The sequence below is a fragment of the Anser anser genome (genome assembly GCF_964211835.1).
Source record: "Anser anser genome assembly, chromosome: 4".
NCBI classification, from domain to species: domain Eukaryota; kingdom Metazoa; phylum Chordata; class Aves; order Anseriformes; family Anatidae; genus Anser; species Anser anser.
In genome coordinates, this window is record NC_139724.1 from 71,947,335 (window position 1) to 71,959,307 (window position 11,973).

The 11,973-nt window shown below is 38.9% G+C and overlaps 1 protein-coding gene across 4 annotated transcripts in view; it reads left to right on the forward strand.

Annotated features, from left to right (window-relative positions):
• Positions 1-4,261, forward strand: part of LOC310898962 (uncharacterized protein) — a 43,904-nt gene extending 39,643 nt beyond the window's left edge. For all 4 annotated transcript variants that reach the window (XR_014583877.1, XR_014583878.1, XM_083834766.1 and 1 more), the window contains one exon: positions 350-4,261. The gene's annotated coding sequence lies outside the window, so the exon portion shown is untranslated. The remainder of the gene's footprint in view (positions 1-349) is intronic.
• Positions 4,262-11,973: the final 7,712 nt, after the last annotated feature.

Sequence of the window (11,973 nt, forward strand, 5' to 3'; positions counted from 1 at the left end):
TGATGTTGTTTTGGGGGGCTTGGGTAACTCTAAGTACCACCAGACCATACCACCCCAGTATTTTCATTTGCTGCTGCTGGGATTGGACTGTCCAAATGATGTGGAAAATGGAGAAGCCCCCAAGCCAGCTTTTGGTATAGTAACAGGGAAAGGTAATGCGCAGGATTTCCTACATGTGCTTATCTGGGGCAAATGATGTGGAACAGCTTTAATGAGTAATTTGTCTTCTGAAAATGATTTACAAACCTTAATTAGAATACTTTCCTGTTATGTATTCGTCTTCACTAATGAACCCTAAAGTTTCTGATGAAAAAACCATTGGTATTATTAACTCTATTTTATAATGCAGGTATTAGGATCTGGGTGTCAAGCGGGCTGGAGCCTGTAATTTCTTTAGCTGGAACAGAGGACTCTATTGCTTCAGAGAACTGAGTCCAGCGGTATTTAACCAAAGCCAAAGGCAAGTCACAAACTGTTTTAGGTTTGTAATCAAAATTTCCTGGTTTTCAACCCTTTGCTCATTCCACTCAACCATACTGGCTCTCTGAAGTGCTAGCGGTGCGGAAGGAAGAAGACGCTTTATGATCCTTGATGACTATAAAGTAGCAAATAAAGCTCTAGGGTGCTTTCAAGCTCACAGTGATTTCATGGGGTGGAAAATTAATCATGCAGCAGCTACTGAAGAATATATTTTTTTTACATTAGCTGCTTGGGTCTTTTTCCAAACCAGAAGATGATAAAGCGCTTCCCAATACTGGATGAAGACAAAAGAAAGTGTCATCAGCACAAGCAGTAAAATAAGCTGAATAAGCTTGTTTGGACTCCTGGTTACTAATCTAATCCTTTTACAATCATTTTTGGCTCTAGAAATAAGAACTATTTGCAAAATAAACATTTTTTTTGGTGCCCCAGTCAGATTATTGCAAATGTTGAATCTAATATCCTTGATCTAGTCTTTCAAACTTCAGTGACTGCCAATCTGTACTTACTACAGAATGTCGGTGTATTCTGTGTAAATCTATAGACAGTTAAACTTTTGGAAAGTGCTTATAAATTTTTCCCTGCAGTCAATATATATCGGTAGATACAGCTAAAATAAAACACAGACAGTGGTTTGAGGTTTCTGGAGACTCCCAATATTCCTACTAAAAAAAAAATCTTAGTCAGCTTTATTTTTTCCACTGCTATTTCACAGACCACTTTTCTTACATCATAGATCTTTCCTGAGACCTCTAACGTATTACAAATATTGGGGGTCTCTTTGGGGCCCCAGATTGTCTATATGGAGGATAATTCACAAATGCTCAAGGTTCATATGCACAGGGTTTATTTTCCTGCTGAAACTTGTCCTTATCTAAATGAGGCCATCTGGGGTTTCTGGCATGATTGCAGTCTCCTTGTAAGCCTGAACATTCCCCTTTTCATAGGCTGCAGCAGCCCATGAGCACTGGGATTTCATATGCTCTGAGCAAGGTCAAACTTAGCATTTTCCACCAATGTCATTACATCAGTGCAGCATGGATGAAGAATGGAAATCATGCTGCTGTTACAGCAAAGCCAGCTCCCTGGTTTTGCAGTGCTGCCACCCTTTCATCATCGTGTTGCACCTCTGCCACCTTCCCAAAGCCTAGGTCAAAACCTAATACTGAACTTGGAAAGGAGGTTAACTTTTTGACTAGTACCTGTCCTCAACTTAACCGAGCATTTTTTCTTGAGATAAAGTGGAGCCTTGTTGCCAAGCAATTTATATTTACCTGTTCCTTGAGTTTCAGCAATAGAAGGATCCTTTTACCCTTATTAAAATTCTAGGATCAAGGCTGTATAATTACCAATATTTTTCTCTTTTAATTGCAGTCTCTTAGTCTAAGAAGGTGCTACACATCATCTGTGGCACCAGAACACTTCCACCACAAGCTCCTAGTAAGGAGAAAACCTGGGACTTCACCAAGAATAACTTAAAGCAGGAGAAAAAAAATGGTCACGAAATGGAAGAAATACTAAAACAAAAACAGACTTGGAGAAGCCCATTGGTCATCATTAGGTTTTTCACCTCTTCTAGTGCCAAGCTGTAGCATGTGCTAGATTGTGCTGAGGAGCTGTGTGCAGGCAGAAGGTCAGGAATAACTGTGGGGGTTGGCACCGGCTGAGTTACAACAATTCCCATGAAATACTTCGTCTTGCAGCCAGCTGTTTCCTGACATAATCGGCCACAATCCTTGTTAGCCCACTGCCCAACAACAAATTTAATTTGGAGTTAAATAACTCAGCAAGTTGAGAAAACTGAATCATGTCTTTTTTTTTTTTTTAGAATGATATATTCATGTTGTGTAACATGAATGCAGAACAAGACCTCATGATGTATTTTGTTACTAACTTTGTGTAAATTAGTAAAAGCAGTTCAAACTGTATATTATGTTGTGGTGTTCTCTGAATTGCTACTGTAGGACTTACTTTCATTGTATTTCATGTTCTTCATCCTGCTCAGAAGTGCAAATGGTATTTGGAGTTGAACAAAGAGCCTGTAGCTCATTGTCATAGCTGAATTCTTGACTAACAAGCATGGTCTAAGTGCAGACCCTTATCCATGACTTATGGCTACTGTTGCTTATTCCCATTTGTGCAGAGTTCATTGAGGGGAATGAGAAAATGGTGACTTATTTGCCCTAGTGCCTGCTTATTTGTGCATCCAAAATATTGGATCCAATACATCCAACACATTTCATTGTAGTATCTGACCCACTATGTATTCAAAACTAGATGGAGCTGTAATTCTCCCCCTCTATGCCTCATCTACTTGACAAAATGTGGTTGCTTATTTAGTAGATGTGTTGCAGCTTGGCCTCTTGTTGGGAAAAGATCTCAGCTGTGTGCAGCCTCTGAACAGTTTCCATCCCTCCCAGGAAGCAGTGCGCCCATTTACTAGTGCTTCCACAGAAAAGTAGATACCTTTGGGCAGCCATTAATGGGGAGAGAAGGAGCTGGTAATTAGGGTGAAATCCAGGGAGTACTTTGAGTGTCAAAACAATGTTCAGCCTATTTGGTGCAGTGCAGGGAGCAAGTGCAGAGGATGAAACCTCAAGTGACACTTAACAGTGGCTTCTGTTGCTAACTGTCTCAATGACTTTTTATATATACTTGTTTATTTATATAAACAAAAATAAACAAACAAAACAAGCAAACAAACCAGGTTCAGGAGCAGATCTATGAGAGGGAAGCCTATGGGGGCATAAAAAAAGTGTTCTTCACTAAGCATGGGTCATTATATGGGCTCTTGTGCAATATTCAATCCCATTTTGGATGGAAGTATACATTTTTTATGCTGTCATTAAATGATCTTCCAGATGCAAGAGGAACACAAAAGACCTCTAGGACTGAAGTGACACTTAGCAACCTGAGGATGGACATTTAAATATTAGGTGATGCTGTGGAAAGTATTAGTTTTTTTGAAACATGTTATATGAATTCTTATCAGTATCATCTTGATCTTTTCTATAGTCAATGATTTTAGCTGCTTTCCCTCCAAGTATTTACTGCACAATTTAGGTAGTGATACTGGGTAGTGAGACAGAGAGAAACCCGAACACAAGTATGTATTGCTCTTCTGATCCCATCCCCAGGGAATCTATCTGCCTCTTCTCTTTACTCTCTACAGATGTTGAATAACGCTGGAGATAGGATTGTGGTTGAATGGGGTTTGCCACTGAGGGCTCTGGAGAACTAAAAAGGAAGGATCTGAGACATTATAAGACATCTTTTTTAATTTTTGCTGTCTCCTGGCGGTGAAATAAAGTACAATGCCAGTAAATAGCATGATTCTGTAGTAATTTGTCCTTCAGTAACACAGAACTTCTCCTTCAAAGTTGCTCAATATGGTATTTTCTTTCTCATGCTCTTGTGATACTATATTGAATTTCTGTTTCCTCCCCACTTCCAATTAATGCAAGATGAGCCTTTTTTCAAAGGCCCTGTGGGAGTTAAGCACCCATTTCTCGGCAATTTTCCATGTGAGCTGGCACCAAATTTACTTCTGCAGTTCTTGAAATCTCACCCATAGAGTTTGATCATAAACTAAAGAGTCCTCCTGGAAACTATGATTATTACAAAGGTTACCAGCAATAAACATTACTTTGTTATGCCTGTGACGTGTGTGCAGTTGATTCATAACAATAATGACACTTTTCACCTAGGTAGCACTTTTCATCTGAACTGAAGATCAGAGTCAGTATTTCCATTTTGTTGGTGTTTCATATAAATCTCTGCATTTGTCATTGACAAATGAAAGAGTTTCAGAAATGTTTTCTCCATCATTTGTCTCTTGGAACATTAACCAAACAAGGAAAGTTCGTGTTGTATCACAAAGAGTAGGAAAAAAAACTAAGTTTGTTGGCTCGGAGAGCTTAGTAATGGCAGATATGATGAAATAGCTGGGGGACACGCTGGGCCTCACACTAAGTGCAATGGAAGGCATGCAGTCAGCGCGTGGATAGAAATGCCCTTGGTAGTTCCTGGGGCACTGTATGTGGGCCCTAAAAGCATAGCCTGCCCCTTGCCTTTTCAATGGTATGGTAAGTAGATTGTATGATTTTGCATCTGTGCTCTCAATGCATTCGTTCGAAATCAGCATGTAGCAGTGAATCACTGTGACATGATTTTCCTTTTTCAAGCACAGTGAGAAAGATATTTTCCAGATAGAGTTCAGCTTATTTTCTTTTATGTGTGATGGGAACCACACTTGGTATTTACAGACTTTTAAGATTTCCTTGCGACCACAGCTATTCAGGCTTTCATTACATGTGAATGAAAAGTGTCTAACAAACTCCTTCGTCAGCAAGACTGCAGGTAAAAGAGGAGTATGTGCAGAAGTAGCTTTCTGGGTGGATGTTGTGAAGCACTTCCTATGCTACCTATGCTGAGTTTCCTCTTTTCTGAACAGCAAAAATCTAGTAAGACAAAGTTCACAAGTAGGATTTTTTTTCCAGGTTACTTTATAAGTTAAATTTAACACAACAATTCTAAAAGCATTTGCTTCAGGCATCACATAATCAGTTCTAAAACATCATTTGCTGTGTAATGCTATTAGAAATGGTTGTGCTAGAAGGTGCACGGTCCAAAGAGACGTGACATAAAATCTGGGAGGGAGGCAGAGTAATATGCTTCATTGTTAGGAACTGTATAGAAAAGAGGTTGCAAACTCCTGTCTTAATCTGAAAAATCTTTCCCAACATTTCTGGCAGATTTGGTCTGCTTCTCTTTCTGCCCTGAGCTTTTAATGTAAAAAAAAAAAAAAAAAAAAAAAAAAAAAGTTATGTCACAGAAGTAAAAGCTACAAGAAAACCACAAAATAAAATAAAAAAAAATATATAATCAAAAACATACCAGTGAATGACTGCTCTGTGGTTTTTGTAATGTGGACCCCATAGGAGAATGCAGTGTGTGGGACTTTGGATGTAGCTGTAATTCTGGAGCTCTTTTTCCTGACTCCAGTGATGTGTCCTCAGGGCAAAAGAGATTCTTCTCAAGAATGGTTTACAAATATTCAACCGAGCTTTTCCATGAGATGATGTACATAAAATACCCTTCAATAAAATGTGCAAAGAGTTCTCGATGGGGTACTCTCACACACACACACACAAAATGAAAAAAGAAAAAAAGGAAAAAAAAAACAGCATCAACAACAGAAACTGGCTGTGGAGACAGCTATGAACTGAAGCTTTTCAAAAGCCTAGAAAAATAAAATCATTCAAAGGCTAGTAGATCATATGAACCTTAGCTGCTTGCCATGAACTTGTATTACATCTGAGATTTCAAAAGACTACTGCTGTTGCACTGATTGTATGGTTTTAAATCTCTACTCTTACAGCTGTGTTCTGTAGAAATTAGATTTGCATCTATCTGATCCACCTGTTGCCATTGTCACACAGTAAGTTGTAAAATTTACAAATTTTGCTATTTTTTTATCTAAGTTTTTGGAACAGAAGAAAAGAGATCAAAAGTTGCAAAAGGACTTGCGTGTTTCTTACAGGAGTAATAATAAAGTGTAAAAATAATATAAATATAAAAAAATAAAGTATAACCTAACAAAGACATACAAAGATGCTTTAACATACCGTTTTTCTCCTCAGCAAAATTTATAACGGTGATAAAAGCTTTCTTTGCTGAAAACTTTTATTCAACCAGAAATTTCCAAAGTGACAGTAAAAACAGCAAGAACTTCTACACTGTATCATCTTTTATTTGTCCTGGGAGTAATTAGAGATCTGTGGGTGAGCTTAGAGCTGTTTGGACACTGCAGCTGAGGTTCAGAGGGCTGTTGTGAGAGGACAGAGGACTGCAGAGGTGTGGGTTAGGTGGAGGTAGTGAGATGTGGCATAACTGCTCTTGCAGAACGCTGTATCATGTTGGTGTGGATGTACCCATTGTCCTTCTGGGCAGCCTGGGCTAAAGCTGGGCTCCTGGTCTTCCCAGCGTCATTTCTGCAAAGGATATAGCACTGGTAAAGACAGAGCAGGTAAGAGTGAGGGCGTCTTTAATCACAGTGCACCTGAATTTTATTTCCTTGGTGCACTAGTTGGACTCTTTCAAAGTGGGCTGTGAGGACACTTTTGCAATATATAAATGCATAAAATGTATGAAGGTACATAAAAATACATAGACTATTATATTATATTCTATATAATATATATATACTATTATATATATAGACTATATATTGGAGAAATTTAACTTTGAGGCTGCCTTTACACATGTTGCTGTGCAGTTAAAAAGAAAGGTGTAACCAAATACCTTTATTTGCTTCAAAACAATTTGGGAAGGAAACCCCCCAGTTGTCCTTCTCTGATTTTGGTCAGTTTATCTTGAAAAACGATGGTAATCAGCCCACCTTTGGAAGACTGGGAGGGCAAAGAAAGATGCCTGTTTTCTAACTAAAGGCAGAAAATAGTTCATTTTGAACGAAAGCTTCACTGTGAGGAAGAAAGATTGTGTGGGGGCCCGGCTACGTGAGATGTGATGTCAGCCTACTGTAGCTGCTTCTGGCAACAAGTTAGTCAGTGCAGTGGGACCAGCAAATGGACATTGCAGTGCCATTTTGGGGGGTCATGTTGTCCTTAATGCTCTCCTAAAATTGTTTCACCCTGTCTGATGATGGGATCCTTGAAAGGATCCAAAGAACTTATCTTACAATAAGCATAACTTAGCTTAAATTGAAAGTAAACAAACAAACAAAAGATCCTCTTTTATTTCTCTTAATCTGGCTGGACATCAGAAGGCAGAAAAGTTGATTTTCTGGCTGTATTTCTAGACTTCTGATTTTATTGGTGCCTATGACAGGGAATGGAGTGCAGGGAGCAGAGCTGGCTCCATGAAGTCTATTAGAGGTATTGTCGTGCAGATATATTTTACCTGGAAAGCACATTAACATATGGGTGGAGATAGCCAAAGATTTTGGAATAAAGTATACAAACTTTGTTCTGAACTCACCCTTCTTTTGTACATTGGAATATTTATATTTTTCTTCTGATATCTCTTATATAGCGATTCCCTATTTTTTTTTTTTAGGAGGGGTATTTTTCTTTTTTTCACACATGGCTCATTGTTATGCACACAAACTTTACATATCTATTTTCTGAATAGTGTCAGTGTTTTATAAAACTGACTTAAAAGACCCCTGTTTATTAGAACAGTCCTAATTTTCTTAGTGTACACTCAGATATCCTGTGTGAAATGGAAACTGTCTTTGCATTCCTTTCCCTCTGCCACTTGAGCACTAGCTTCATGAACAGTGGATGAGAACTTCAGTTGTGGTTACTCAGACATATATCACTCAATTTTCTGTTTTTCTTGGTTAGTTTTATATCTTCTGGTATCTTTTTCTGCTCATCTGAGAGATATGCTTCCAGTTCAAAACAAGCACTGTTGTGCAATTTGTTGACAGTTGATTTTTGGGAGTTTGGAGGGGATGGAAACAGTTTCACAACATGGACTAAAAACAAACATGCATGACTTTTACCTTTCTGACCCATTTGCTCACCCGCTTCCTGTTTCCTTTATTGCAAAAGTTGATCTCATTAGAAAAAATAGCACAATCTCTCTTAAAAATAAAACAAATGTTTCCGGGCCTGTTTGTTGTATAGGAGGTGGGAGTTTCATGCAGAGCTACAGAATTGAAATGTCTTGTAGGATGTCTGCTGCTTTTGGAAGGAAAAAACTGAGGAGAAAATGTGTATCTGCTTTGCATAGCAGACAGTTCACAAAATGTTGTATTTATAGATACGGAAGCAAAGAAAACTTCACCAACAGATCATCTGGATCTCGGTTAAGGATTTTCAGTAATCTCCAAGCCAGTTAATGCTTCTGGCTTCCTGCGATGACATTGAACTTCGTCAGTTCACTCCATCCTGCAACAAATTTTATGAGTGCAGGAAGTTGTCAGTGGCACTTCTCAGGCTTTTTATAGTTAAACACACGTTTTTCTAGAGGGATGCAATAGTGGGGAGTGTTTCAGAGGCTTGAGCTCTGTGACATTTTCCTTGACTTGTGCAATCTTGTGCTCAGTATTCGATAATCCACGGTTTTCATCAGCTGTCAGTTACAAGAACTTGCCTTGGGAGTTTCACAAATAAACTACAGTAACTGGGAGACGTGAAAACTGTGTGCAGTCCCTGAGTGCTCATGCCTTTAAATTTCCTTAAGACTCACACCAGTAGACTTTTGTATACAGAGAAAGCTACAAGCAATATAATCAATCATTCAATGAATGTGGGTTTCTGAAACAGCTGCATATCTGGATAAGCTGCTTGATAAGTTACCAGAGACAGTTTATGGGTGGTGTTTGTGCTCTCTACACATTGTGCTAAGTGCTGTTCAAACTGCCCTTGACTTCCAGCCAACAGATGGGAAAGTCATTAGCAATCAGATTTGAACAACAGTTGCTTTCTGTGTTTACAAAGTCCTGTACATGATCTGTATGTTGACGAGTTATACACTGAATGGAAAATGTCTGACATCTTCTCTATGCAATTTGTGTAAAATATTGCAGTAATCAGCACAGAGCTGATTTCGCATGCTGCAGGTCTCTTCTCCATCGTACAGATGAGGGCTATAGAAACTGTCTAAAAGGGGACAGTTATGTGGTGAAAGCACAGGACCATCAGGAACAACAGCACAAGACCAGTTTGTGACTAGGACACAAAGTGCATACTCCTAAAAGCCTGAGCATTTCCTGCGCTGTCCCTGAAGTCAATTTCAGTACATGCAAGAATAGCACTACAGGTACAGAAATCTAAATAGTCTTTAGGCAGGTCTAATTCATGCATCCCTAGCACATAACCTGTGCTCTGCTCAGGCCTGGCAGAGTTGCTTGGGTAATAATTTCTCAAAAGTAAACTGCTACAGACAGTGGAAAGCGTTCTGCACAACTGAAACATAATTGACATCAAGCGTGGTATTATCCTCCTTTTATTTTTTTCTTCTTATTAACTTGATTCCTCAAGAAATAAACACATGGTCAGATTAATCCTACTATTCAAGGGTTTACTTTAGGGATGGAATTGGTTCATTATATTTAATTTATGGGTAAAGAATCTCCATTAGTTCGTAATGTTTCCCTGTGCAGTAATAATGCTCTCTGCTTTCTGAACTACTGTCCAGAGGCAGAAGCTGGTTAATGCAGAACTAATATTTTGTCAAGGTACCTGAGGGGCTGACTTGGTAGAAATAAATCAGTTCAGATAAGAATTATTTCACCAGTGGTCGTTACAGACTGGTTATTTATTTACTTTTTGTAATCACAGTATTGAGAATATATATTGAATTATTCTTTATTGAAAAAAAATATATGAGGGAAGATTTTTTTCAAAGATTTAAATAGACTTAGGTGGTCAGCTAACTATTTTCAGTGACTCAGACACCTGTTTTTTTACCATAGAACCACAGAATGGCTTGGGTTGGAAGGGACCTTAAAGATCACCTCGTTCCAATCCCCTTGCCATGGGCAGAGATGCCACCCACTAGATTAGGCTGCCCAGGGCCTCATCCAGCTTGGTCTTGAACACCTCCAGGGATGGGGCATCCACAGCTTCTCTGGTCAACCTGTGCTAGTGCCTCACCATCCTCAGAGTGAAGAATTTCCTCCTTTCATTTAATCTAAATCACTCCTCTTTTAGTTTTAAACAATTCTGCCTGAGCAAAAAGTTGCTCTCCACCTCTTCTATAAGTCCCCTTTATTAAGTGCTGTAAAGCTGCCATAAGGTCACCCTTGAGCATTCTCTTCTTCAGGCTGAACATCTGCATCTCTCTCAGCCTTTCTTCATAGGAGAAGTGCTCCAGCCCTCTGATCAACTTCATGGTCGTCCTCTGGACCCACTCCAACAGACCCACATCCTTCTAACAGACCCACATTCTTCTAACAGACCCACATCCAGCGCACTGCTGGCTCATGTCAAGATTTTTGTCCACCAGTACCCCTAAGTCCTTCTCTGCAGGCCTGCTTTCAGTGAGTTCTTCACCCAGACTGTATTCATGTCTGGGATTGCCCCAACCCAAGGCTATTACCTTGTAATAACCACAGATATGACTGTCTCAGTTCTTTTCCCATGAAAATCTGAAGATCAGGTAATTATTTGCAAAACATATAGCATAATAGTTACCAGAGAGAGGTACTGTCTGGAGACACAGGTTGCAGAGGCCTTCTTGAAACTCTCCTACATAAGAGATGTATGGTGTAACCTGGCTTTGAATTATTACCAAATAAAAGAACCATTTCAGCCTGATCAGTACAGTGATTACACTGTTTAGAAACAAGTCAACAGCCAGGAATTTCTCAGTTCTTTCAGGAAAATATCTGCAGATAGTTTTGTACCTCCTTAGCAAAATGTATTCTGAAAGCATTAATGTAAACATGGACATACTGTCTTTAAATCAAACAGATAAGACCATTCTTTTGTTTGTCATAGGTGTTCAATGAAACACCTGAAACAGGTGTTTAAAGGGAAAGCCAGTTGCTGAAAAAGCATTTTCATTTTCCCCTGATATGTTAATATGTTTTAGGAGTAGGACCCTGAAACATGGAAAATATCAATGAGCTTTGCATTCTTTCTGAGTACCTATGATATCAAAAGAGCTGGTGGCACAATAGCTGAACAAAAGTCAGCAAAAGCTACAGTATTACAAAAGCAGAGATTTGTGTGTAAAATTATTTTCCATTTATAAAAATAAAACTCTAAACACATTTGCCAGAAAATTTGATCCTGATACTTCAGTGCTGAGGTTAATGAGTATTTTTCTACTTAACAGGTGATGAAGTCCTTGGTTAGAAACAATCCATCTTTTCTCCCTGTAAATATACATAGGCAAATACACTCTCATGCAAGTACCTACTACCTATGCAAAAGGGATTGAGAACATAGACATTTAGTTATTGCATTGACCTCCATGAAATGGGGAAATTTTCAAACACAGTCTGTTTTTCAAAGCAGAAGCCCAAGCCCAACAATGCACTCCTCATTCTCCATTCAACCATGAGACATCATTTGCATCTGTGAACAGTGAGTGCAATATGCTACCGGCACGAGTAAACCAATTTCTAATTTCTTCACATAAGTATGACATTATAAAGCATAAGGAAGTAGAAAAACAGGTCATCTGTGTTGGCAGGAGCAGGTCTCTAGATGCTGTTCCCATGTGTGCCAGAATTTTCTTGCCATATTTCTCAGGTAATTAAGTTTGTTTATGGGAAACCTTGTTCCTTCTCCTGCCTGTCCCCTTTTTATAGTGATTTTGCCCTGAAATCCCGTGCTGAATAGAGATGGGTATCAGCACTGCTATACCTCTCTTACAAAGCAGCAAACTGGGTCAAAGACATGATGTGTCACTGAGATAGCTGATATCAGAGTTAACTGAATAAAAAGTTTCTGTTGTTATGCTGGAGACAATCCTTTAACACAGATCCAAGCATTATTTTTGTAACTGATGGTT